This window comes from Aethalodelphis obliquidens, unplaced genomic scaffold (assembly GCF_003676395.1).
Source record: "Aethalodelphis obliquidens isolate GAN/ISIS:26980383/991018 unplaced genomic scaffold, ASM367639v1 scaffold28, whole genome shotgun sequence".
NCBI classification, from domain to species: domain Eukaryota; kingdom Metazoa; phylum Chordata; class Mammalia; order Artiodactyla; family Delphinidae; genus Aethalodelphis; species Aethalodelphis obliquidens.
The window spans coordinates 24,036,260-24,063,380 of record NW_020837972.1 but is presented as its reverse complement, the minus strand read 5'-3'; the positions used below and the strand labels follow the sequence as shown (position 1 = coordinate 24,063,380).

The following is a 27,121-nucleotide window of genomic DNA, read 5'->3' as shown; positions in this document are numbered from 1 at the left end:
AGGATACATAGGAGTTTTTGCAACAAAGACCAGGTAGATGGAACATCAAAAGATTAGTGTTGATTAAAGAAAACCAGATACTTCAAGTTAAGGGATTTAGTGCTTTTCTATGTATGGGAAGATGCAAGAGTCTGAGGTCACTGAAGTCATTCCTTTAATGTGCACCTCAGCTCTCTGGGGCCAGTGTCCTGTGTTTTCCCATCCTGAGTCCCCTCAGGGTGCACTGTCAGGGGTGGGGGGTGGCTGCAGCAGGTGACTGCTAGATGGGGGGCATCCTGTTTCTAGCCTGAGTTCCCTCAGGGCTCACCATGGGGGCAGCTGCAATGTGATGGCTTGATGGCAGCAACATCCTTTGTTTACTGTTATGGCAGGCAATATCTTTCTTTCACACATTTATTTCTTCTGCTTCCCAGACGTCTATTTTGTTTCTTCCCAATGTCTTTACTGCCTAATTCATTTATTTCCACGTTTTCCTGTTAAAGTAGTGGGATACTCCACTTTGCACTATGTGATCTAAAATTCTTGCAACAATACACTTAGGAGGGTGTTTCCTCTTAGTTTCCCCTCACCACCGTCACTCTCTGTGCTTCAGGTCAGCTCCATCTCAAAACCCCCGGCGTCTGACGCCAGGGGGGTCAGACGGGCTGACGCCAGGTCCAGACATCCATCATCGCAGCCCGCCCACCCGCGCAGAGGAGGCGGTGGGAGCTCCCGGCCAGATGCGCCGCGGAGCCCTCTGCGAAATGTAGTTCTAGAGCGAGCAGCGCTATGGGAAATGTAGTTCTGAGCGGACACTTGCGCGGCCCTGCGGCGTCAGCGTCGCGCCCCGGGGGAGAGGTCAGGTGTGGGGGGCGGCGTCCGCGTTTGCGGGGGTCCCGCTGCGGGCCCGCAGCATAGCCGTGCGGCCGAGTGAGGCGGCCAGTGAGGGTCGGATCCGGGGGTTCTTGGGGTGAGTGGCTGAGGACTGCGGAGACTGGGTGATTCGGGCCCGCAGGTCGCGGGCCTGGAGCGTGACAGCTGCGTCGGGCGCCGTGCGGGCTTGGGGAGGCGAGTACCGGGGCTGCGGGGGTGGGTGATTGGGACGAGCTGGCGTGGGGAAGGGGTTTTAAGTGATTGCGGACGTGCGAGGGCCGGTGTGTGGGGATCCGTGGGTCCGCAGACAGTGACTGGACGGCTGTAGTGATAAATGATGTGGGGTGCGCAGTACTGGTGCTTGAAGGTTATCTGAGTCGGTCCGAAGGCGTCAGTGATGCGGCACCTGGACCTGGGGTGCCTTCTGGAGGTCGGTGACGGCGGCCTGTGTGGAGAGCAGAAACTGGGTGCCTGCTGGGGTCGGCAGAGGGCGACGAACTTGCCGTTTGGAGGAACCATGACCTTTAATGTTTGTGGGGTGAATGATTGGGGTTCTGTATGGTTTGGGGATGGCTGGGGTTTGTGAGAGCTCTGTGAATGGGGAGACCGGATCTCATTGTTGGGGGGAGAATTTTTCTCAGTAGCTTATTACTGTGCCGTAGGGACGAGTGGGTTGGGGGCCCTATGGGGGTCAGTGCTGGGGCGGGGAGTGCGGTGTGTGTAAATTATAGGCTCGTGGAGGAAGCTTATCTCATCCCTGGTCGAGGAACTAAGATCCCACATGCCGCGGGGCAACTAAGCCCACACGCCACAACTAGAGAGAGAAAACTGGCACGCGCCACACCTGGAGAGAAGCCCGAGCGCCACAATGAAAGATCCTGCGTGCCTCAAAGAAGATCCCGCGTGCTGCAACTAAGACCTGAAGCAGCCAAGTAATAATAATAATAATAATAGGACTTCCCAGGTGGCGCAGTGGTTGAGGGTCTGCCTGCTAGTGCAGGGGACACGGGTTCGAGCCCTGGTCTGGGAGGATCCCACATTCCGTGGAGCAACAGGGCCCGTGAGCCACAACTACTGAGCCTGCGCGTCTGGAGCCTGTGCTCTGCAACAAGAGAGGCCGCAATAATGAGAGGCCTGCGCACTGCGATTAAGAGTGGCCCCCGCTTGCCGCAACTAGAGAAAGCCCTCGCACAGAAAAGAAGACCCAACACAGCCAAAAATAAATAAATAAATAAAATTAAAAAAAATACTAATAACAAACAAATAAATAAATAATTTTTACAAAAACATGAAGAAGCCTGGGGGGGTGGATGATTTTGAGAGTCGGTGATGGGAGCTGTTGGTGTACGAGGTAGGGCTGTGGGAGGGCCGGGATGGGCCACGTGGGTCTGAGTGGGAGTCGCAGGGCTGGTTGGGGGCGGCCTTGGTGGAGTAAGTGATGAGGGCCTTACGAGTGTTTGCCCAGGGTGTGGGATTGAGCGAGGGGTCTTTGAGGGTAATGATTGGGTGGCCTCGAATCAGTGATTGGAGACATGGGACACCTGGATATCGCATGTTGGTTGGTCTGGGGGCTAGTGAATGGACTATGGAGAGAAAGGGGTGGGGGGAGCCTGTGGGCGTGAATCATTGAAGGGCCTCGGCAGCTCATGTTTAGGGAGACCTTCTGGGAGCTGATGGCCGGGGGACCTGGGGAGGTAATGCATGGCAGGGGCTCAGGGTGAGGGGTTAGGTATCATTTGGGGGTTAGTGACTGAGACGGATTGGGTGGCCTCTGATAGGCCAAAACAACAGGTCTCTGAGTATATTTATTGGACTGAAAAAAAATATGTATATAAAAATATGTTTTCACTATATAGCATTAAAGCCAGTTCACAAAGTTAGAAAGACTATGAGATCACGTTTTTGTTTCTACCACCCTTTGAGAAACTACTTACCTTGAAGTAGCGGGATTATGGGTAATTGTTTCTTTATTTAGCTTACATGTATTTTCTGATTTCTCTATAATCGTATTATGCAATGATAAGAGCACTAACTAGCATTTATAAAATGTTTGTGTGCCAGTCTCAGTTCTAAGCTTTTTACACGTATTAACTAATTTAGAACACCCAAGAACATTATGAGGTTAAAATGAACTCTGTTGTATTTTGAGGAGAAACTGATGCAAATTATTCACTTAATGAATTGTTGGATTCAATTTCCTCTTTTATTCATGCCTTTAAAAGTGAAATTGATGTTCTCCTTTCCCATTTGCTATATGTTACACACACACACACATTCTTTGTCTCTCTTCCTCACTTACTTTCAGAGAGAATGATGGAAAATGCCCAATTTTCCAGGACACCCACCCTTGTGAAGAAAATCACATTCTTCCAACCTTCCAGAGTGCTGTGCTGTGGAAGCTTGTGTGAGACAAGGGTTCTGGAATTCAGAGGCAGCCTTTCAGAGACCATGCACACTTGCGCTCACCCCTCCCTCCACCCACGTGCAGTCCTGTGTTTGGACCGTGCTTCTTCTCTTGCTCCCACGTAAGGACAGGCCAGGCCAGAGGGCCCGAATCCTCTCCAGCACAGAAAGAAGGGAATGTGGGCCCCTTCGAGCTGAAGAGTTGATGGGGACTCCAAGGCAAAGACAAGATTCTGATGTACACATTCAAGCTCCAGAAACCCTTCTCATAATCATTCTGTTTTCCACTTCTTATCTTAAGGGTCCTTAGTGGGCACTTTCGTGTCCATATCACCTTTAATTCTTGTAAGCATCCCACGTGGTCTGTGTTTCCATCACCATTTAAAACAAAACAAAACACACCAGGCTTAGTGAAGTGAAGTGCCTTGCTTAAAGTCACATGGCCAGCAAGAGACAAAGCTCAGACGGAACCTTATTTGTTTTATTCCATATCTCATGTTCTTTGCCTGAAACACATTCACTCCCAAGCACCTAATTAAATGTTTTGTACCAAGGGGTCTTGAGATATTTGTAGAGGACCTGTTAAGTCTCACAGATGATCATGGAATTCACAGGGCTTTTTGGAGTTTTTGCAGAGCTCTTGGGTTAAACACTGCTACTGGGACTTCCCTGGTGGTGCAGTGGTTAAGAATCCGCCTGCCAGTGCAGGGGACACGGGTTCGAGCCCTGGTCCAGAAAGATCCCACAGGCCGTGGAGCAACTAAGCCCGTGCGCCACAACTACTGAGCCCACATGCCACAACTACTGAAGCCGATGTGCCTAGAGCCCATGCTCTGCAACAAGATAAGCCACCGCAATGAGAAGCCCGCGCACCACAACGAAGAGTAGCCCCCGCTCGACGCAACTAGAGAAAGCCTGCTCTCAGCAACGAAGACCCAACACAGCCAAAAATTAAAAAAAAAAAGGCACTGCTATTAATGCTGTGGGGTACCCTCTGCATACTCCAGTCCTTGTTAGCTCTGTTTAGAGTCTATAGAAAACCCAGTCTGGGCTTTAAATGAAGGTCAGTTTCCAGCAAGATAGGGAGATTTAGATGCCAAAGAGTATGCCTCAACTAAAGAGAATTTAATTTGCTACTGATTCAACAGATTCCAGTTTCCATGAACTAATCGGCTTATGTGAGATGGAGGACGCCCAGGACCAGGGATTCATCCTTGGTGAAGAGTCCTGGCCAGAGCCCTCTAACTTGAGCACTATGACAGAGTCCAGAAGATTCACACGATAGGGCAGAGCCTAGATTTGCTGGCCGTTTCCCAAGAGTAGCAAAAAATGACCAAGGCCCAGGTGAGTAACTTATTTATTTATTCCTCAATTGTGGTTTCATACAATTCGCGCATTTAAAGTGAACAATTTAATACTTTTTAGTAAGTTCAGAGGGTTCTGCAATCATCTACTTGTGCAGCCACAGTCTAATTTTTTTTTTGAAATGGCACAGTGGAAACTAATGTGCCATTTTTAAATTAATTAATTAATTAATTAATTTTGGCTGCCTTGGGTCTTCATTGCTGTGTGCGGACTTTCTCTAGTTGCGGCAAGCAGGGGCTACTCTTCGTTGCAGTGTGCGGGTTTCTGATTGCAGTGGCTTCTCTTGTTGCGGAGCACGGGCTCTAGGCACGCGGGCTTCAGGAGTTGTGGCTCACGGGCTCTAGAGCACGGGCTCAGTGGTTATGGCACAGGGGCTTAGTTGCTCCGCAGCTTGTGGGATCTTCCCTGGCCAGGGCTCAAGCCCGTGTCCCCTGCATTGGCAGGTGGATTCTTAACCACCGTGCCACCAGGGAAGCCCCTAATGTGCCATTTTTTGTTTTGTTCATTTTCCAGAGCATACAAACTTTTTCCTTTAGAAATTAGAGTGGAGGTTTATCATTCAGGTTTTTTCTAGAGTTGAGCTGAATTACAGTGAGTTCACAATTTAAATTAGCTTAGGTTCACCTATGATTAGCCCACCCGTAGCTGCTTCCACTTACACTGCCTTTTGATCTTTTCAGTATTTGAACTGAGAGGGAGTTGGACTGCAGTTTCAGTTAATTTTGGTTCACCTGTGTATTCAACTCTGGAAGACTCTTGGAATCCAAACATTGCAAAAATATGTAGGACTGTGCAAATTTTCTCTTTCCACCTGTTGAAAAAAACAAAAAGGTTAACATAGTAGGCCTGAGACTGCTGTCTTTGAAAGGGTGTTTGCAAGGCAGGCCTCTGGCAAGTCAGCTTGTGGAGAGTTCGCTGCACTGCCGTGACAGGCTCCCTGACTGATAAAAGGGTGCCAGTGGGCCCACAGAGGCCTTCTCCGAGGTGCCAGACCACCTCACTAAGGCAAGCATTGCAGTGAAGCGAGACCAAAACACGAATTTTTTGGTTTTCAGTGCGTATGAAAGTTATGTTTACTCTCTACTGTAGTCTATTAAGTGTGCAGTGGCATTATGTCTCAAAAAACAATGTACATACTTTAATTTAAAAATCCTTTATTGCCAAAAAATGCCAGCCATCATCTGAGCCTTCAGCAAATCGTAATTTTTTGCAATAATCACATCAAAGATCACTGATCAAAGATCACCATAACAAATATAATAATAATGAAAAAGTTTGAAACATTGCGAGAATTACCAAAATGTGACACAGACCCAATGTGAGCAAATGCTGTTGGAGAAATGGCACCAGTAGACTTGCACGATACAGCGTTGCCACAAAGCTTCAATTTGTGAAAAACACAGTATCTGTGAGGGGCTGTAAAGCAAAGCACAATAAAACGAGGTCTGCCTGTACTGTATAAACAGCATGGTGTATGGTGGACACCTGCTTTCCTTTTGGAAGCTGCTGTGTGACCAGCCTCCATGACACATCTTGCATGCTGAGTCTCTACTGGTCTTTCCTGGGCAGAAACATCAAACAGAAGTTGCTGCATTCTCTTTGCTGGGGTGGAGTGTACTCTGTGTGGCCCCTCATAGGAGGGAGAGAGCACAGGTACCCTGCACACAGGCTCCTCCAGCACCTGCCTCTTTCTCTTTCCTCACTGATCTGCTGTGTGTCCCTGCTGTGTTGCTATAATCCATCTTAGCCATGAGTACAACTGTGCCAAGTCTTGCGAGTCCCCCTACTGAATTACCGAGTGTGCGTGTGGCCTTGGGGACCCCTGAAACACCACTCTTTTACCGCTGCACTTTCTTGGCAAAATTCCAGAAGAATGCCATGAAAACCTGTTGGGTAAACCATTTATTCCTGTTAGGGACTCTTCTAGATTCCAGCTTTTCCCATCAGTCCTCACCCATGTCTAAACTTGGTTAATTTCTCCTCATTCTTGTTAAGTCCCTCTGGCTTATGGCACCTTCTCCTCTGACTGACCATATCCAGAACAGACACCTGTCCCCAAGTATAGAATCTGCCACAGTTCTCTGATAACCTATAGAGAGCTTGCTACTCTCTGAAACTGAATTCCTCAAAACTTCCTTGTATCCATATGTCTCCGCTGGCCCTATAGAAAAGTATAATGAGTGTCCAGGTTCATGGGAGCAAGGGCCTTTTGTATCTTTCTACGTGTTAATTCTGTCTCCAATCTTAGATGACTCTTTGGATAGGTATAAAATTCTTGGTTGACAGTCATTTTCTCTCAGTGCTTTAAAGAAACTGTTTTACCGTCTTATGGCTTCTAATATTGCTGTTAAGAAATCTGTCGGTTTAATTGTCATTACTTTATGGGTAATATATCTTTCTCTTTAACTTCCTGTGGGATATCATGCCTTTATCCTTTTGTTGAAATGTTATGATTCCTGAAATTCACGTCTTTCATCACTTCTCAGTTGTTTTACCTTGGAATATTTCCTCTTTCCCAGTTTCTGTTTTTCCTTTGGGAATTCCTTTTGAGGTGAATATTGCACTGTCTCATTTTGTCTCTGTGCCCAATATCTGCTAGTTCATATTCCCAACCTCTATGCTGCATTCTCTGTACATTCTTTGGGTCTGTTTTTGTTTGTTTGTTTGTTTGTTTGTTTTTTTGCGGTACGCGGGCCTCTCACTGCTGTGGCCTCTCCTGTTGTGGAGCACAGGCTCTGGACACGCAGGCTCAGCGGCCATGGCTCACGGGCCCAGCCGCTCCGCGGCATGTGGGATCTTCCCAGACTGGGGCACGATCCCGTGTCCCCTGCATCGGCAGGCGGACTCTCAACCACTGCGCCACCAGGGAAGCCCTGCCTGGTCATTTTTATAGTCTCTTTTTGCTTATTTACTTTTGTGATTCCCTAATTTATTTATTTAAACCTTTCATCTAATCCTTTTATAGTCTGTATCTGATCATTCTAATATCTGGTGTATTTTGGGCCTAAATCTGTTGCTTATCATTTGGGTGATCTTTTCCCTCATAATGGCTTCGTTTTCATGTGGGTTTGGTGATCTTTGTTTGTGAACTGTCAATAACATGTGTTTAATTTTAAGCTGGAGGACTCCTGACTGAATGAATTGGGGAACATTTTCTTCCAGAGACAACTTGTATTTGATTCTGCTAAAGTCCAGGGGGAGGTACCTACTACCTGGGACCCTTCCCACCCCCTTTTGGAATCCTGGTTTATTGTGTGAATCTAAGGTTCAGCAATTTTAGTACTGGCTCAAGGCCCAGTGTTCTGGTTTTAAAACTGATATCATCATTTATATTGAGGGAAAATGCTTTTTCCAATTGCTTAAAGTTTACCCGACTCCAAGATCTGAGAAGAGCACTCCACCAAACTTACAAGACTCCCTTTCCTATGAGCCACTTCATTAACATTATTTTTACTTGAGAAATAAAATATTGCCTGCCATATCAGTAAATAAATGATGTCATAGTCAATAGCAATTGCAGCCCTCCAAAGGTGAGCAGTGAGCCCTGAGGGCACTCGGGAAGGAAGCGAAGAACACCTGCCGTCTAGCAGCATCAGACTCTACAGCCACTCCCCAAGGTGAGCCCACATGCCAAAATAAAGAAAACAAATAATAAATAAATATACTTTTTAAATTTTTTTAAAAAGAACATCTTTAGTTTAAAACCAAGAAAAACCGGTTTGGGAAGCCTTATTTGTGGTCTTTGCTTCCCCTCAGTGGGTCTTACAAATGCTAATAAAAACATTAGAATAATTAATGTTACCAGGAAAAAAACCCTGTAAGAAAAGTCTAGATACTTTTTCCAGCAAGATAGAAATTTTAAAAAGGACTTCTCTCAAATGAATAAAGAAATCTTTAGATGGTTATTTAAAATGGGATAAATAAAACAGACATTTATGTGATTAAAAAACAAGGTTTTGATATTACCCTACCTAAGGTTAAATGGGCCAAAAGGCATCCCTACTGGTCCTCAACATTAAAAGCCAAACAAGTCCACTCTATTTACCCCAGTTTAAATATATATATAAAAATATATATTTAAAGGGCTGAAGAAAAAAACATTTACACTGAGCCCGTGCTCCTAGAGCCCATGCTCTGCAACAAAGAGAGGCCACCACAATGAGAAGCCCACTCACTGCAACAAAGAGAAGCCCCCGCTCGCCGCAATTAGAGAAAGCTCGCGTGCAGCAACAAAGACCCAACACAGCCAAAAATAAATTAAAAAAAAAAAAGTTAAGTGATGGAAGTTTATTGAATAGCTAGGTTATTCACACAAAAAATAAGATACTAAGACATCAGTTACTAAACAGAGAAACTAAAGGTATTTAGGACTATTAATGAATATGTTTGGTGCCGCACTGAGATGTTGTCGATAAGAAAACAAATGTTTTTCGAAATTATCACTGACATTTATGTTCACCAATCTACAGAATCCTAATGTAAAAGTTCATAATTGCTTATTTCTTAGTTTTCACTAGAATTTCAGGTTTTTAAGAGCTGAGGATTCTAATTTAAATATGTAATTAAAACTAATAGAGGCTGCTTCTGGTTTCCAGACAGTCTGCTCCCCTTCTCTCTCTCCGGAGTGTACTTTCACTTTGCTTAATAAAACACTTGCTGCTTAAAACTTCTATATGTCTCTTGATTGAATGCTTTCCTTTGGGAGGACAAGCCCTGAGGAATTGCTGTTCTGCCTATAACGTTTTGGTGCCGTGACTCAGATTGCTGCCAAGATATAGAGAAGCCCTTCTGCTCAAGCTACTTATGGTTTACAATATGGTAATTTACACCTGTGGGTAAAATTAAAACACTTTCTTTTCTCTCTGCCTGGTCCCTCCAGAAACTGGAGACCCTTGAGTTCTCAACAGCTTCATCAGATGGGCAACTGACCATCCATCCTCAAGATTCACCCTTAGGATGTATCCTAAAGAATTGGGCTAAGTTTGATCCCCAAACCTTGGGGAAGAAGCAATTAATTTTCTTTTGCAACATGGCATGTCCACAGTACAAGCTAGGAGGGGGAGAAATTTGGCCTGAATATGGGAGTTTAAACTCCAATACCATTCTGCAGCGTGACCTTTTTTGTCGAAAGTGGAGCGAGGTCCCTTATGTCCAAGTCGTCTTTGCCTTGAGGGAAAACCCCGAACTTTACAGGACTTGCTGGGTAGACTCTGCTGACTTGGCAATGCTTAATTTGCTTACCAAACCTCCTCCCCCTCTCCTGGTGATACGAAGCCTTAGCCGACAATAAGCCTTGTCCATTGGCGCCCTCTTCTGGGGAAAAGAAGGAGCCTCTTACACAAACGGCCTCTTCCCCACTGTACCCAACGCTGGACGCCCCCCCGCCCCGACCCCGCGCCGAAGCTTTGGCCCCTTACCCGGGGCCCCATAACTCAAAACGTTGCCCACTTCAGGAGGTAATAGGGCCCTCCGAATTTCCCATAAGGATCAAAGTTCCTGTTTCTATGCAGGGTCTCAGTCAGATAAAACAAGATCTAGGAAAGTTTTCAGATGACCCTGAAAAAAATCTAGATAAGTTTAGGCATCTAACTATGACCTTTGAGTTAACTTGGAGGGATGTTTATATCATCCTTGCCCGGACACTCTCTCAGTCAGAAAGAACAACCATATACGAAGCCACCGCTCAGCTGGGAGACGGCTACCACGTGACAAACCCCCAACAATTTCCCAGGGGAACTGTGGCTGGCCGTTCCCCAGACGGAACCCAATTGGGACTATAATACTTCAGTAGGGCTGGCAGCCAGGGACAACTCCCTCTTCTGCCTGGTTGAGGGAAAGAAACAATGTAAACTAAAACCTGTTCATTATGGGCAAGGATGACAGGAAAATCCCACTGCCTTCTGTGAGCGGCTGAGGGAAGTCTTTATAAAACACTTAGACCCAGACTCAGAGGCAGGGAAACTGGTTTTAAATGACCGTTGCAACACTCAAGCTGCCCCAGACATAAGGAGGAAAATACAAACGGTGGCCCTAGGACCTAGCACTCCTGTCTCAGAACTCCTTAGGGCTGCCTCCTCTGTCTTCTACAACCAGGAGAGAGAGGAGGAGAGGGAAAAGAGAAAGAAAAACGCAAGGCTAAGAGGCAGGCCCAACTAGTGGCAGCATTACAGGTCCAGCAGCGAACTCCTGGTTGCCCCCAGGAGGCTTCCCCCTCACCACCACCCCAACTCCCCCGGCAACTGGCATCGCTGCGGGAAACCAGGACACTGGAAGACAAACTGCCCGGAGACCAAAAAACCCCTATCAAGGTACCTGGCATTGCTAGCTGGATCCATCACACAGGGTCAAGCCACGGGTTGCAACTGCTGAGGAGAAGCCCTCCAAGGATCCTCCAGACAACTACACTTGTAAGGCCCTAGAGAACGTGAGGCTCCTCTTTAAAAAACAAACAGGTGGGCTTCCCTGGTGGCGCAGTGGTTGAGAGTCCGCCTGCCGATGCAGGGGACACGGGTTCGTGCCCCGGTCCGGGAAGATCCCACATGCCGCGGAGCGGCTGGGCCCGTGAGCCATGGCCGCTGAGCCTGCGCGTCCGGAGCCTGTGCTCCGCGACGGGAGAGGCCACAGCGGTGAGAGGCCCGCGTACCGCAAAAAAAAAAAAAAAAAAAAAAAACAGGTAAGTAGCTCCTCTTAAAACCCTCTTAACACAACATAGCTGGGCTCCAGTACTGGGCTGCTGCCTGACAATAGGACTTCTCATATTTGTAATTTGACTTCTCTGTCTTCCTCAAGAATAGACCCCAAATTGTCATTTTTAACTTTTGCCTTGCTTCTCAGTTCCTGCCAGTCCCGAGTTCACTGATACAAACCCCTACCAGGGGGTTCTCAAGCAGGCACAGCACTTCCTTGTGGCAACCAGTTCTACATATTCCAGTTACTGTTGGCTATGCCTTGACAAATCTGTTGGGGGAAGTGGATCCGCCTATCTGACAACACCTTGGGGATAGGCTTTAACCTCAGCCAACTTAGACTATGTTGTACACAAGTGCCCTTCTGTCCAGATCCCCGAGGCTGTTTACCAATACTTGTTCCAATCACAAAACCAGCCTCAAGGATAGAGCCTCCCAAGAGTTTCACTAAAAAAAAAACAAAACAAACAAACGAAAAAAACATGGTCTTGGCTGTCCTGGCTCCTTCCTTTTCTGGGGCCCCATGCTTCCATCTTCCTTTTGCTCCTGTTCTGGCCTTGCCTACTAAACTTCCTAACTAAATTTCCCTCCTCTTGCCTTCAGGCAATGACATTTCAGATGGTCCTCAGCCAAGGATATCAGCTCACCAACACTCAAGAAATGACTTCATTCTACATGGGACCTTTGGATCAACCCCCCAGGACAAGTGGACAGAGACCTGACATGACAGCCAGCAAGAGGAGGGACCCTAAACCCCTCTACATCCCTCTTCAGTAGGAAGCATTTTAGTATACAGTAGGAAAGTAGAATGCATGTTTTCAGTAAAGAAGGTATGAGGAATGGAATTACACTTTATTGGGGGAAAAAAAGGAAGTATGTCTTAGAGCTGGTTGGTTTTGGATGGGAAAATAAGGGATGAACTAATATGGAAACAGAAAGTGATGAAAGATTGTGGAAAGGAACCCTGAAGGGGGAAAAAAAAGGTTTTATGCATGATCAGGATTAATTAAATTTAGAATGAAGTTAAGTAAATGGATTTTGTTGTTGTACAAGACTGGAATTTGAACGAAGTTTCTTAGAGTGCTCCTTTTTGATAACAGATTGTGTGAGTTTCTGTCCCCTTAAGTGACCTGTATTTGTTTTTTAAATCTTTTTGTGATTTTGGTTAAACGAATAAGTATTGCTTCATAGAGACCTATGATCCTGTTGTGTTTTAAAACCTTTTTGATATTTTTAACAAATTTCCCAAATATCAAAATCTAACTTTTAGCCTCCAACTGACTCTGGGATGCTTTGAAGGAACCCTGAAACATCTCAGAGAGAAATGCTAAACTCATTAAATTTATTTGTTATGTTAAAATACTTGAGAAGCATTGTCAAGAGACTGGAGATGAACCTTAGGTTACAGTATATGGATAAATGCCATTAATATAGATATCCCAAACTTTATATGGAATTCCTAACATCTGATATGCCCTGATATAATGTTATCAGTCATAAGTCTAGTTATTATCCTACAATGTTATATGTCACAGAAATATCCAAGTTTCTTGCCAATTGCATTGTACTCCAATCTTTAACCATGCTATTTTAAGTTTTGTCCTTTAAAGACAATCATTATTTTACACTGATGCTTTTACAAAATGAAGATCTTCAAGAAGACTCATAAAACAGATTTTTTTTAAACAAATATAAGTTTCTGATAGCCTCTAGATAATACCACTGAACTAGGTAGCAGTTCAAATAAACTGCTTTAATGACAAAACTCTAATGGAAAACCTGATGACAAAACTCTAGTGGAAAACCTGATGACTTCATCCAGATCAACAGAAATTAATACATGGGACAAAATGAACTGATAAATATGGCTTATAGCTTTATGACTACTTGGAAAATACACTAGCTTTAATCTTTGTTTTCCAAAAAAACCTTTCCTGTCATGCCATGACCTACAAGTTGTATTCTAGTGTCAGTGCAATGTACGATGTTAATTTGAGAGATTGCTCTTCTGAAGAAGGTTTACAATTACGTTGCCTGGATAGAAATAAGCTTAATTAAATATCGTAAAAACACATGAGAAATTCTTCAGTTAAAATGTTAGTATAAAATGTGGGTGATGGCTAAAGATTTGATTCTATTTTGAGAGCTATTTTTTGTTTCACAGCTTTCCTTGTTTTAATTCATCTAGGGAATTCCCTGGTGGTCCAGTGGTTAGGACTCCACACTTTCACTGCCAGGGCCCAGGTTTGACCCCTGGTCAGGGAACTAGGATCCCACAAGCCATGTGGTGTGGCCAAAAAAACAAACAAAAAAACATAATTCACCTAAATATTTCACTCAGCGTGTTTGTGTCTGATATATATACATATACGTTATGTTCTTTAAGATATATACGTACACATATATAAATAAACAAATTATATATGTTATACATAAATAAAATAAAGATCAATAGTGTACTATTACACTTAAAGAATTAAAATATTTCATCATGAATATTACTCATAATTAAAATTATATGGGAATAATAAATTTTTTACATTCTGTTGGATGCCCAAATTATAAAAAAATGATTCATAGATTGTTTCATTGTAATTCACAGCCACATTAGTATTTTCATGTATACAGTAGGAACATTCAAAGTTGTTTGTCATATGATACTTCTGCATTTGTTAGAAATCATAATGTAGCACTAGACTCCTGAAAGCCATCAGTAAGATAGCTTTAAAAATCAGTCCTCACAATAAGAATGGAAAGAGTCTCACATTTACAGATTTCTAGAGAGTAAAATCATTCACCAGTTTTTGGTAATTGTTTTAATCTGTGTCCTTTGGGAAGAGAGACTAGGAAGGCATCTTTTAATAACCCACAGGTAGTTATCATGTTTATAATTAAGTGCATGAAAATATTTCAGAGCTATTCACTGAATTTCACAACATTTTGTTTGGTCATTATATACATTTTTAAATTTATATATTTATTTTATTTTTGGCTGCGTTGGGTCTTCATTGCTGCGCATGGGCTTTCTCTAGTTGTGGTGAGCAAGGGCTGCCGTTTGTTGCAGTGCGCGGGCTTCTCATTGCAGTGGCTTCTCTTGTTGTGAAGCACAGGCTCTAGGAGCACGGGCTTCAGTAGTTGTGGCACGTGGGCTCAGTAGTTGTGGCTCACGGGCTCTAGAGCGCAGGCTCAGTAGTTGTGGCACCTGGGCTTAGTTGCTCCACGGCATATGGGACCTTCCTGGCCCAGGGCTCGAACCCATGTCCCCTGCATTGGCGGGCAGATTCTTAACCACTGCACCACCAGGGAAGTCCCTTGGTCATTATATTTTATATGCACTAGACTGCATGTGAATAGTTGATATTAGCAGCTAAAGTAAAAATTTATATATAAAAAATGACACACTCAAATTGCATGTAAGTATAGAGAATTTAGAACAAAAATGGGGCATCAAGACATTCACAGCCTTCTGAAATCAGCCGTTCTGCCTGGGTTTGCTCTGCTGGACACAGTGGGCACATCTAGAAATCACAGACAATTTTATGCTATGTTAGGCCATATTAGTCTACAATATTCAATTTTTTCTGATGAAGTAAATGAGTGAACATTTGAAAAAGGTTGGATGCATTCAAGGTATGTTTTAATATCCTTTCATTTCCACAAAATAAAAATACATTTTATGTACCCTATATTTATGAAGAATTTTTCAATATTTAAGTCCTCATTTTCAAATTTCAAGTAATTCACATAATTAATTGCATACCAAAACTATATTTGTCCCTGGTTAAAAAATACTTGATTATTTTAGCTACTAAGTACTAAAGTTTGGTTAGTATCTACCAAACGTTTTAAATCTAAAACGTGGCTTGCATCTTAGAAAATGTTGACAAGTGTTAATACTATTGATTTTCAAGTTTTAAATGGTGTGTTACATTTCAGTGTACACTTTTCCTTTCACAGAACTGTGCAGTGTTAATTATTTTGGAAAAATGTCTCTGCACATGTGCTTATCCAGTTAGACCCTTTATGACCGTTCCCTTAATTCTTATCACAAAAATTGGACAAAGAAATTCTGCTATGCAGTTGATAAGCTGGTGATCGTATAACAGTTTTATAAAGTTGGATGATGAATTGGTCAGGAGCAGTACGACTGTGCAGGTGTGTCAAGGTCATTGATTTGACCTCGCTCTTGGTTGGGTTCGGTCTCTTCGGGGCAACAGCAGATGCCCACCTCCCACCCCCATCTCCCACCCCTGTGCAGTGATGTATCACCTGACTTTCTTGGCCACAAATATCCAGTCACAAATTAGCCTCTTTACCTTACTTGCCAAAGAGGAGATATTGTTCTATAGTATGTGAAGAGCTGCAGGACAACAGCCTCTGAATTAGAATTTAAAATATGTTTTCTTCCTCTATATGGCAAGGCATGTGAATACACCCATTTTCCCTTGAAACGGCCATGTAAGTCAACAGAAAGCAAGAAATACATTTATACTTTTGTTCCATTTGCCTGGTTCTCTACAGTTTGAGCTGTAATAGAATTATTCTAAGATCAGCTTTTGATATAATATTGTTTTAAATTTTAGTAATTCATAGTTAACAGCACTAATAATAGAACCGGTTAGAACCATGTACCAGTTTACTGCTAGAGGGATCATCCCCAGGGTTTAGTGATCACTAATCCCTCTTTCATGTTATCCTTCTTGTTAAGTAACATCAAAGAGATAGAGAAGAAATTCTGGGAAACAAAGAATGTGGGACCTCGGGAGGGTGAGAAAAACCCTCAGTTCCAAAAAAGTTCCGGAAGATGAGAGGTGGCTTTCTGAAGATGAAGTGTAAACCCAGAGGGAATTTTTTCCCCAGAGCGCAAGCCCAGGGCGCTCAGGTGAGAACCTGGGGCGCAGGTGGGCACAGGTGGGCGAGGTGTCACACGTGCTTTGCTCACTCATTGTCAGAGTCAGAGCCAAAGTCACTTTGTTCTGAGTTAAACTGCTTTTTCTGTGCTGTGAACATTTCGTATAAAACGCTTTTCATGTTTGAAATTTCCATTTTGTATCCGTCTCCCATCCTCCTGGATGTTCTGCAATGTGACGTGAGCAAGCTCTCGGGCGCCGACGCCAGTCTTTCCTGCCCTAGGCCTCTCCAAGTTGGCATCTGGCCATGAGGGAGGCTCGGCACTTCCCAGCCCCGAGCCCCGTGGGACTGACATTTAAGCAGTGACATCTGTTCCTATGGAGGGGAGGGTCAGGGTCAGAAAGCAGGAGACAACGGGGAGGGGCCTGAAGCCAGGGCTCCCTGGCTGCCTGGACACTGACCCTACCTCAGCTGAAGATCCCACATACCACCAACCCAGGGTCTCCTCATCCCCCAGTCGAGCTCCCTGTGGCTCCAGGATTTTCTTTCTTTTTTTTTTTTTAAATTTATTTCTTTTTGGCTGCATTGGGTCTTTGTTGCTGCACGCGGACTTTCTCTAGTTGCGGGGAGCGGGGGCTACTCTTCGTTGTGGTGCACGGGCTTCTCATTGTGGTGGCTTCTCTTGTTGTGGAGCACGGGTTCTAGGGCGCGCAGGCTTCAGTAGTTGTGGCACACGGACTCAGCAGTTGTGGCTTGCAGGCTCAGTAGTTGTGGCTCACGGGCTCTAGAGCGCAGGCTCAGTAGTTGTGGCACACGGGCTCAGTAGTTGTGGCTCACGGGCTTAGTTGCTCCGTGGCATGTGGGATCCTCCTGGACCAGGGTTTGAACCCGTGTCCCCCACATTGGCAGGCGGATTCTTAACCACTGTGCCACCAGGGAAGTCCCTCCAGGATTTTCTGACAGGTGTTTCCTCCCCTCCTGCTTCTCCCCAGTACCAGATTTAAGAGCGGACAGCACGACAATGGCAGCGGATGGGCTGCAGGTCCCCACCTCACTTCCTGCCCCTACTTTTCATTGAAGCGTGGGAGAAGGAGAAAAGCTGCCACTGAAATGCAGGAGCTGGTACCCTGAGCCTGACTTTCCTGGGGGCCTCTAGCATGTCTACGTAAAACAGTACGTCTATATGCATCTAATCATATCCACAACAGTTTACCGTCCAAACCTTGCTGTGTGCTCACGTTTTAAACGTTCTTAAGAAACGAGTCTGTGTTGAAGCCCCAGTGAGGGCTGACACTGAACGGGCAGGAGGAACCCCGGCTGCAGGGCCGACAGCTACCCAAGCCCGAGGCTGTAGGGCTACACGACAGCCAGCACCAGGGCGGGGGTCGGGGTGGCTGCTGGTCCCTTGAGAGGGTCAGAAACGCCTCCTCATCCACGGGACTGCGGTGGGCTATCAGGGGACCTCTGGCTGGGCAGGGGGCCCTGCTGCTGAGGCCTCCTTGGCCCCCCGGGGCAAGTGTCCTCCTGCCAAGGATGCTCTCGGGTTTGCCACTCAGCCTCCAGCTGTGCTGAGGCAGAGGCTGAAGGCCACGGGCAAGCCATAGGAGGCAGTGACTGTGGCACTGCCCGCCCTGCTTCTCCCTCGGGGAAGCAGCTCAGCACAGGGGTCACGAGATGGCTGCCCCTGCTGGCGCCCGCCACCAGCCCCAGCAGCACTCCGCGGAATGAGGAAGGGAGTGGAGTCCCTGCAGTCTGCTCGCACAGGCTTGGGGGGCTGGGAGGCAAGGGTCTCCGGTCCCTTTGCCTCTGCTGTCGCGGAGCAGGGCCTCCAGTGCGTGGTCTGGGCGTTCACAGCGACTCAGCTCGGGCTCAGGGTGGGCGTGGCCCCCAACCTGCAGTGGGTTAGAAGTCGGAAGACGAGCCCTCACAGTGAGACCTGCAGGCTGTGGTCGCCACACGTGAAGAACTGGAGGCCAGCACTAGCCCACGAAGCTGCCACCGCCAGTCCCTCTAGCACACACGCCGGGGGCCCGCGTGCAACGTCTTGCGGGCCCCACTGGAGCAGTGAGAGGCTGCGGACCCCACCCCGTGCCAGCTCTCCCACCCGGCCGGTCTGCGAGCCGGGCGCCGAGTCTGGAGAAGCTTCCCCTTCTTGCCCAAACCCAGCGCAGTGCTGAGACCCTCAGGCTGCAGCTCCCGTGAAACGAGAGCAGAAGGGCCATTTAGACGTCTCAGAGCGAGGGTGGGGACTCAGCTTTGTGGCTTCACAGCTTGTTTACACCCCACTTCCACTGTTCAGACTGGTGCTGGAGAAAGACCACAGGGTCACAGGTAGGTATGGGAGCAAAGGGGGCAAAAGAGACCCCAGGCTGCCAGGATACAATCCTTTGTTCTCTTAGGGAGGAAGTAGGGCCCGGAGAGGGAGTGACTGGTTGAGGACCGCAGAGCAAAGACCACAGAAAAACATCTCTGAGGGGTGTGGCCACCGTGTCGGGCAGCTGTGCCACGCTGACCCTGCCCTCACGTCAGTCTTGTGTGTTCCCTGCTTCAGCCAACCCCTCTCCAAGGGAGGCTGGTTCCTATCAGGGGCGAATGGGATTCATCAATCTCAATATGGAGGCTGGTGTGCTCGTTGCTACTGAGGTATCATTAGAGCTAGGCTGTTTTAATGGACAGAGCTAGGAAACAGACACACATAACCTCGTATATGTGACCATTATAAATCCCTGCTATAACTAATTCTAATCTAACCTCTTGCAACTGCTCTCCCCTTCCCTCCTCAGTGTCTGTATCTCCTTTCTCCAGTGGGGAAAACTGTGGGTCCCAATAATACTAATCACTGCTCAGTTATTTAATCATGTATTCAGTTACATAATACAAAAATAATTCTAGAATTCTACACCATACTACTGCAAAAAACAACCTACTAGTAGCTTTCAGAATTCTTTGCAGTTATTTCTGTCTTTGGCCTAAGCACATATAACAAAAGTATCGTATTGATATTTCAATCTACTTGGCCTGGTTCTTTTTATTTCTCCTGTGTGACTGTAGTGTTCATTTGAAACACAGTGAAGTCCATGCCCTTATCTTTGTATTCAATTTTAAATGTTTTAAGCCCAACCTTGTTTATTTTGTTTTATTATTGAATATATAAAAAGTTCCCAAATCACAGCTGTCCAAAATGTATACTCAGATGAGTTACTCTTCCTTTTATCTTTCCACTATTTCAAACCAGACCCATCACTGGCTGATAGAGCTCACCTCTCTGACACCCCTGTCCCCATCTTGTGAGCCCAAGGAATCTCATCACAGCCAGCCAGGTTTCTGTCACTGAGCTTACCGACCACCCACTTAAATTCCAGCCCGTGGGAATGCAGCACTTCTTTCCCAAGAACATAATTAAAAGTAAAATTAAAGCAGAAATAAATAAAAGCACTGATTTCAGTGTTCCTGGGAGGTCGCTGCTCCTGCCTTCTCTGTGCAGTGATCCCTTGGCATCCCGGTCCTCGGGGCTCTTCGGGGATAAACCCGGGTCTGGATGGGGTGGCCTGGGGCAGAGCGGCTGCCAGATCGACAGCAGTACATGAGCGAGGCTGAACAACACTGAAAGCCTAGTGGGTTTAGGAAGGCAAGCAAAACTTTTAAATCTGGCTCACAGAGAATATTTTCTTTCCCTTTATCAACGCTCAGCTAGTGCCTTCTGGGTTCCATCCTCCGCAGGCGTGCTACGTAGAGACCGGTTTCAGCTTAGTAACTGACCGCTCACGTTTTCCATTGGCCAGGGCGCCCACGGCCCACTGGCGCAAGACGCCATTGGCTAAAATCCTTGTCCGTCTGTTGGCCAATTCCGCGCCTCTGTGTTGCCGGGAGACAGCATCCTGCCCAGCAACGGGAGGCGGACAATTGCCGTTGGCCTAGGTGCTGAGGTTGGCTGGGGCGGTTCCCGCTGCGGAGGCGGCTCCCCTGCCGCGCTTTGCCTCAGTCCCCGTCCCGGGTCCCAAGGGGTGGAGAGCTGGCGGCGCGGAGGGCGGAGGATCTGCAGGGTCCGCCGTGTGGGCGCCCCGGGGGCGGCTTCGGGCTGGCACCTGGGCCCCGCAGCGGGGGTCCGCCGTTGTCCCGGGCTCGGGGCGGCAGCCCTTCCCAGCGCTGACGCCGCACCGCGAGGGTCTGTGCAGCAGGGCTCGGGCTGGGGCGGGTGTCGGCCTGCATGGCCCCTCCCCCCGGCCCCAGCAGGGTCTGTTGCCCACTTCCTTAAAGATAGGAATCCTTCCGCCACTTCCCTGGCCCCTCGGAGTTTCCAGGGTCTTTTGTACTTCTAGCCACCTATGATGGAAATTCCTGTGTCAGGCCAAGTCCGTTCCTGGGTAGCTTCCTTCCTCTGCCTGAGCTAACAGATGGGTCATTTGTCTTCTTGGCTTTGTTTTCCCTGTTATTTTGTGATTTTTGCCCCATTTTCTTCCTCAGCTTGCAATTGACATGTAGGAACATACGCCACCAAATTAAAAATTTTCACTGAGGTATATTGAAATTTTATTTATTATTATTCTCACCTACAAATTTTTTTAATATATTGTCTCTCAATTCATGGTATAGCAAATTGGCAGATTTTCATTTCTAGAGGGCATTTGACACAATTTGTACATTTTTTCTTACAGGAATTGATTTACTTCTAAATTTTTCTCACCTATATTTCATCACCTATTGTCACTTAAAGAAAAGCTTTTGTGCTTCTTGTAGGATGGCTGGGCTTTTCTCAGAGACTGGGTAGGGCTGGGGTAGAGGAGGTTCGAGGTGGGAAGTGGCATGTGTACATTCCCAAAATGGCTTTTATAAAAAGAATAGTTAAGAATCACTAGTAGAAGTGGAATATACATCAGTAATTATTGAACTCAGTGAAATACCATTTACCTGTGGCTTCCCTTTAAGATTAAGGAGTCTGTGTTGCCATGGTATCTGGAATTTATCTGAATCCTGTGTTGCCTGATTTTGTAGTCTCTGGATTCTCCCTCAGTGTCTCTGGTCACTCAGAGTTTCTTGTTTTCCTTAACTCTTGGACATTCACAGGAATTTCTCTGGAATGGGGACACTTTCCTCTCTGTTACAGCAGTATTTTCCCAGGAGTTTCCTGATTCTATTTTCACAGGTAGGTCAATCTTTTCCTGATTTGGGTTACTTTTGTGATTTTATCTCATTTTCCACCTCAATTTATAATTAGATTTGGGATACAAATGACAAAGTATACACTTGTAAGTAAATATTATATTCATTAGAATACTAAACCACCCTGACAGTAAACAGGTAACAATCTTTTTAATGGTTCCATTAAAATTAAACAGAATCTCTTCAACTAAAACTTCCTAGCTATCCTCAAATAATGTTAAAAACCATCCCATCCAAATATGAATTACCTTAAAATGTATGCTTTTTTAAAAAAAATATTTATTTACTTGGCTGCACTGAGTCTTCGTTGTGGCATGTGAGATCTTTGTTGCGGCATGTGGGATCTTTAGTTGCGGCACGCAGGATCTAGTTCCCTGACCAGGGATCCAACCCAGGCCCCCTGCATTGGGAAGCGTGTAATCTTAACCACTGGACCACCAGGGAAGTCCCAAAATGTATGTATGTATTATTATTTTATTTTATTTTTATTTTTTTTGCGGTACACGGGCCTCTCACTGTTGTGGCCTCTCCCGTTGTGGATCACAGGCTCCGGATGCGCAGGCTCAGCAGCCATGGCTCACGGGCCCAGCCGCTCCGCGGCATGTGGGATCTTCCCAGACCGGGGCACGAACCCGTGTCCCCTGCATCGGCAGGTGGACTTTCAACCACTGCACCACCAGGGAAGCCCTGTATGTATTATTTTTTTTTTTTTTTGGCGGTATGTGGGCCTCTCCCGTCGCGGAGCACAGGCTCTGGACGCGCAGGCTCAGCGGCCATGGCTCACGGGCCCAGCCGCTCCGCAGCATGTGGGATCTTCCCAGACTGGGGCATGAACCCATGTCCCCTGCATCGGCAGGCGGACTCTCAGCCACTGGGCCACCAGGGACGCCCTGTATGTATTATTAATAGTAAGATTTTGGTAAGTCAGTGGTGTTGGTGAACGTTAAAGCTTGGTGTATTTGGGAAATTGGCTTCTGAAATATGTGTTTTCATTGAACTGATCAGAGATAACATATTGTGTTCACTATAGTATATGATGGGAGTGGCCTTCTAGAGCAGACGACTGCACTAATACAATAAGCATCTCTGCAGAATAAGGAGGCAATTTTTAGATAATCTTTAAAACTGGAACTCTTCCTTGGAGCGAGGGTGCATTACTCATAGAGTGGGAGCTCTCCTGCCTCAGCTCTGAGCACTAGAGTAGGTATTTCCTACCTGTCTGGCATTTCCTACCTTGCTTACGGCCATGTCTGACCTCAAGTGCAGTTGACCATTCTTGAGGCCAACTCGTACCCTCCCCACTCTGGGGTCACACAGCCTCAGGACCATCCAGGAGTCTCTGCTGTCTTGGGTGCCCCCGAGGCATCTGTTCCCACTGCCTGAGTTGCGGTTGCTGTGTGCACATGGCTTGGCCTCTCCCGTAAAGTCACAGGCTCTGTGGGGAACAACAGCATCTTGTCCACTATCCTGCCTTCCTGGTAGCACAGCTTCCTGACGACCACTCATGCAGAGTGTCTTCTGTAAAAGCAGAGTATTTGGCTTGTTTTCTCAAATGAATAATTCCTTGGTGGGGATGATGCACAGAGGTAAACTCGACCATTGATTTTACCAGGTGGTGGGACCTACATACAACATCTGGTGTTGATGGCCTATGATTCTTTGTGAGATTATAGCCACGCTGAAACCACCCTATGGGTAAACATGGAGTTGGCTATGAACCCTGGTCTCAGTGACAAAGAGTAGACAAAGATAAATGTCTCCTTCCTCGAGGTGTCTCTGATTTCTTTCCGTCTTCCAGATTCTCTCTCATTAAACTTTTCCTCAGAAGGAAAAGTATTTTTTCTCAGTCAAGCCTCTCACTTTGTAAGTCTTATACATGAGTGAATTTTAATTTCACCCTGTATAGCCTTCAAAATAACTCTTAGTTTTCATTCTGCAGTTTTTTTTTTAATTTCTTAGACTGTCAGATATTAATCACCTGAGGCATGGTTTCCTCGGCCCAGTCTAATCTAATCTAGGTATCGGCATCCAGTTGCCCGATGTAGAAATGACCAGTTAGTGACAGGATGGCTCTGCCTTTGTGTGTGTTTGGCCCACATCTGCAAGAGCCACTGCTTCCTTTCAGACAGTGTGCATTTCCCATCCATGCTGAATGCATTTAGATATTTTCCAATGGCCTTAAGCCAAGCAGTCTGCGAATTTACTAATGAAACACCAGATTCATTAGTATGTAAATTATGGGTTCATTTTTACGCCCAATTGTAAGTTGGCTTATAAATTCATAAGCTTAATTCTGTTTTAGAAAGCTATTATTTTTTTGTCAAGAAAGTTAAAAGCTCTTACAGTTTGAGTCAGGTTTTTTTCCTACTGCTGTGTTGACCTTTAAGTGATACACAGATACTGAACTTAGGTTAAACCTACAATTTGTTGAATTTTACATATGTATATACCCATGAAAATATTAAACAAAAAATTTTATTGGGGTATAGTTGCTTTACAATGTTGTGTTAGCTTCTGCTGTACAACGAAGTGAATCAACTATATTTACACATATATCCCCTCCCTCTTGGGCCTGCCTCCCACCCCCCCACGCCACCCAGCTAGGTCACCAACTGAGCTCCCTGTGCTATACAGCAGGTTCCCACTAGCTATCTATTTACACATGGTAGTGTATATATGTCATTCCTCATCTCCCAATTTGTCCAACCCTCCCCTTCCCCCGTGTCCACACGTCCATTGTCTATGTCTACGTCCCTATTTCTTCCCTGGAAATAAGTTAATCTGTATCATTTTTCTAGATTCTACATATATGTGTTAATATACGATATTTGTTTTTCTCTTTCTGACTTCACTCTGTATGACAGACTCCAGGTCCATCCACCATTGGGTCTCTACAAATGACCCAATTTTGTTCCTTTTCATGGCTGAGTAATACTCCATTGTATATATGTACCACATCTTCTTTATCCATTCATCTGTCGATGGACACTTAGGTTGCTTCCATGTCCTGGCTATTGTAAATAGAGCTGCAGTGAACATTGTGGTACATGACCCTTTTTGAATTATGGTTTTCTCTGGGTATATGCCCAGTAGTGGGATTGCTGGGTCATATGGTAATTCTATTTTTAGTTTTTTAAGGAACCTCCATACTGTTCTCCATAGTGGCTGTATCAATTTACATTCCCACCAACAGTGCAAGAGGGTTCCCTTTTCTCCACACCCTCTCCAGCATTTATTGTTTGCTCTTCATTTTCTAGTTGCCTAAGGTGGTATCTTAATGATTTTGGATCTTTTTTCTTTTCTAATATATTCATTCAATACTATAAATTTCCTTCTAAGCACTGCTTTCACTGCATCTCATAAATTTGTTGTTGTTGTTAATTTTTATATCAGGTTCAGCAGCTGAGAAATAGCATACTTTTATATATATATATAAAATATATATATTTAATTGGGGTATAGTTGCTTTACAATGTTGTGTTAGTTTCTGCTGTACAGCAAAGCGAATCAGCTATATATATATATATATATATATATATATCTCCTCTTTTAAGTTGTACTTTCACTTTCATTTAGTTTGAAATATTTAAAAATTTCTCGAGAGAGTTCTTCTTTGGCCCATTTGTTATTTAGAAATTGTTTTGCTTGTTATTTAGAATTGTGTTGTTTAATCTCCAAGTGTTTGGAGATTTTCCAACTATCTGTTGGAAAATTTCTAGTTTAATTCCATTGTGGTCTGAGAACGTATTTTGTATGATTTACTTTCTTTTAAATGTGTTCGACTGTTTTATTGCCCAGAATGTGGCATATCTTGGTGAATGTTCCAGATAAACTTGAGAAGAATGTGATTTCTGCCTTGATTGGATGATGTAGTCTGTAAATGTCTATTAAGTCCAGTTGATTGATGGTGCTGTTCAGTTCAACTATGCCCTTCCTGGATCTGCCCATTACTGATATGCAGTGTTGAAATCTCCAAATATAATACTGGATTAATCTATTTGTCCTTGCAGTTCTATCAGTTTTTCCCTCACAAATGTTGATGCTGTGTTGTTAGTGTATATACGTTAAGGATTGCTATATCTTCTTGGAGGTTTGAATCCTTTAGCACCATGTAATGCCTCTCGTTATCTCTGATAATTTGCCTTGCTCTGAAGTCTGCTTTGTCTGAAATTTATGTAACTACTCTCACTTCCTTTTGATTAGTGTTAGCATAGTATAACTTTCTCCATTCATTTACCATTAATATATGTGTGTCTTTATATTGAAAGGTTTCTTGTAGTTGACACAGAGTTAGGTCTTGGGTTTTTCTGGTTTTCCGTACTGCTTCATGGTTTTTTGTTTGTTTTGTTTTGTTTTTAATCCACAAGGACAGTCTCTGTCTTTTAATTGATGTAGTTAGACCATTAACAAAGTGATTATTGATATAGTTAGGTAAATATCTACCATATTTGTAGAATGTTTGTTACTGTTACTGTTACATATTTGTTACTGTTTTCTATGCATCGCCCTTATTTTTTCCTTACTTATCATATTCTTTTCTGCCTTTTTTATTTTAATAGAGCATTTTATAAGATTCCATTTTTCTCCTCTCTTAGCATATCAATTATACTTAAAAAAATTTTTTTTGTAATGGTTGCCCTAGAGTTTGCAACAAACATTTACAACTAATCCAAGTTCATTTTCAAATAACACTGTACTGCTTCATGGTAACACAAGAATCTTATAACAGAATATTCCCAATTCCTTCTTCCTAGCTCTTATTACAGCTATAATTACTGACTACATTGTTGCTCTTACTTTGAACTGTTACCTCTTTGAAGAATAGAAAAATAAAGGTTTTTGTTTTACCTTCACTTATTCCTTCTCTAACTCTTCATGTAGATCAGAGTTTCTAACCTTTATCCTTTTCTTTCTCTCTAAAGAACTTGTTTTAACATTTCTTGCAAGGCAGGATGACTGGCAACAAATTCTCTCAATTTTTGTTTGTCTGAAAAAGTCTTTATTTCTCCTTCACTTTTGAAGAATAACCTTGCAGGGTATGGAATTCTAGTTCAGTGTTTGGTTTTTTTTTTTTTCTTTCAATACTTTCAATATTTCACTCCACTCTCTTCTTCCTTGTGTGGTTTTTGAAGAGAAACCTGATGTAATTCTTATGCTGATTCTCAATAGGTGAGGTGTTTTTGGCTTTTGTTTCTTTTCCTCTTACTCACCTCAGGATTTTCTTTTATTGTTCTGTTTTCTGCATATATGACATGTCTAGTTGTAATTTTTTTGGTACTTATCCTGCTTGGTGTTCTTTGAGATTCCTGTGGTTTGGTGTCATTATTTTGGAAAATTCTCGGCCATTATTATTTCAAATATTTTTTTCTGTTTTTTTCTCTTTTTCCTCCTGTTGATATTCCCTTTACATGTTAGTCCATCAAAGTTCTTTGATATTCTCTTTCATTTAAAACTTTTTTTCTCTTTGCATTTCTGCATTGGAAGTTTCTGTTGGCATATTTTTTCAGGCTCACTGATTCTCTCCTTGGATGTGTACAGTCTGTTGATGAGCCCATCAAAGGCATTCTTGATTTCTGTTAATGTTTATCTCCAGCACTTCATTTTGATTCTTCCTTAGAATTTCCATTTCTCTGTTTATATTACCCATTTGTTATTGCATGTTGTCCACTTTTTCCATGAGGGCCCTTATAATTCCAAAATCTCTGCCGTGTCTGAGTCCGATTCTGACACTTACTCTCTTCAAACTGTGTTTTTGTCTTTTAGTCTTCCTTGTAGACTTCTGGTTGAAAGTGGAACATGATGCA

General features: G+C 44.5%; 1 long non-coding RNA gene across 2 annotated transcripts; it reads left to right on the top strand.

Moving 5' to 3' along the window:
* Nucleotides 1-820: 820 nt before the first annotated feature.
* Nucleotides 821-13,719, top strand: LOC113630027 (uncharacterized). Of its 2 annotated transcripts, XR_003436800.1 has the most exons (4): nucleotides 821-949; nucleotides 4,404-4,599; nucleotides 9,500-11,072; nucleotides 11,910-13,719. It is a non-coding gene; the product is annotated as an uncharacterized LOC113630027 (long non-coding RNA). The 2 variants fall into 2 exon arrangements; XR_003436799.1 differs by lacking the exon at nucleotides 821-949 and having other exon boundaries at nucleotides 4,151-4,599.
* The last annotated feature ends 13,402 nt before the right edge of the window (nucleotides 13,720-27,121 follow it).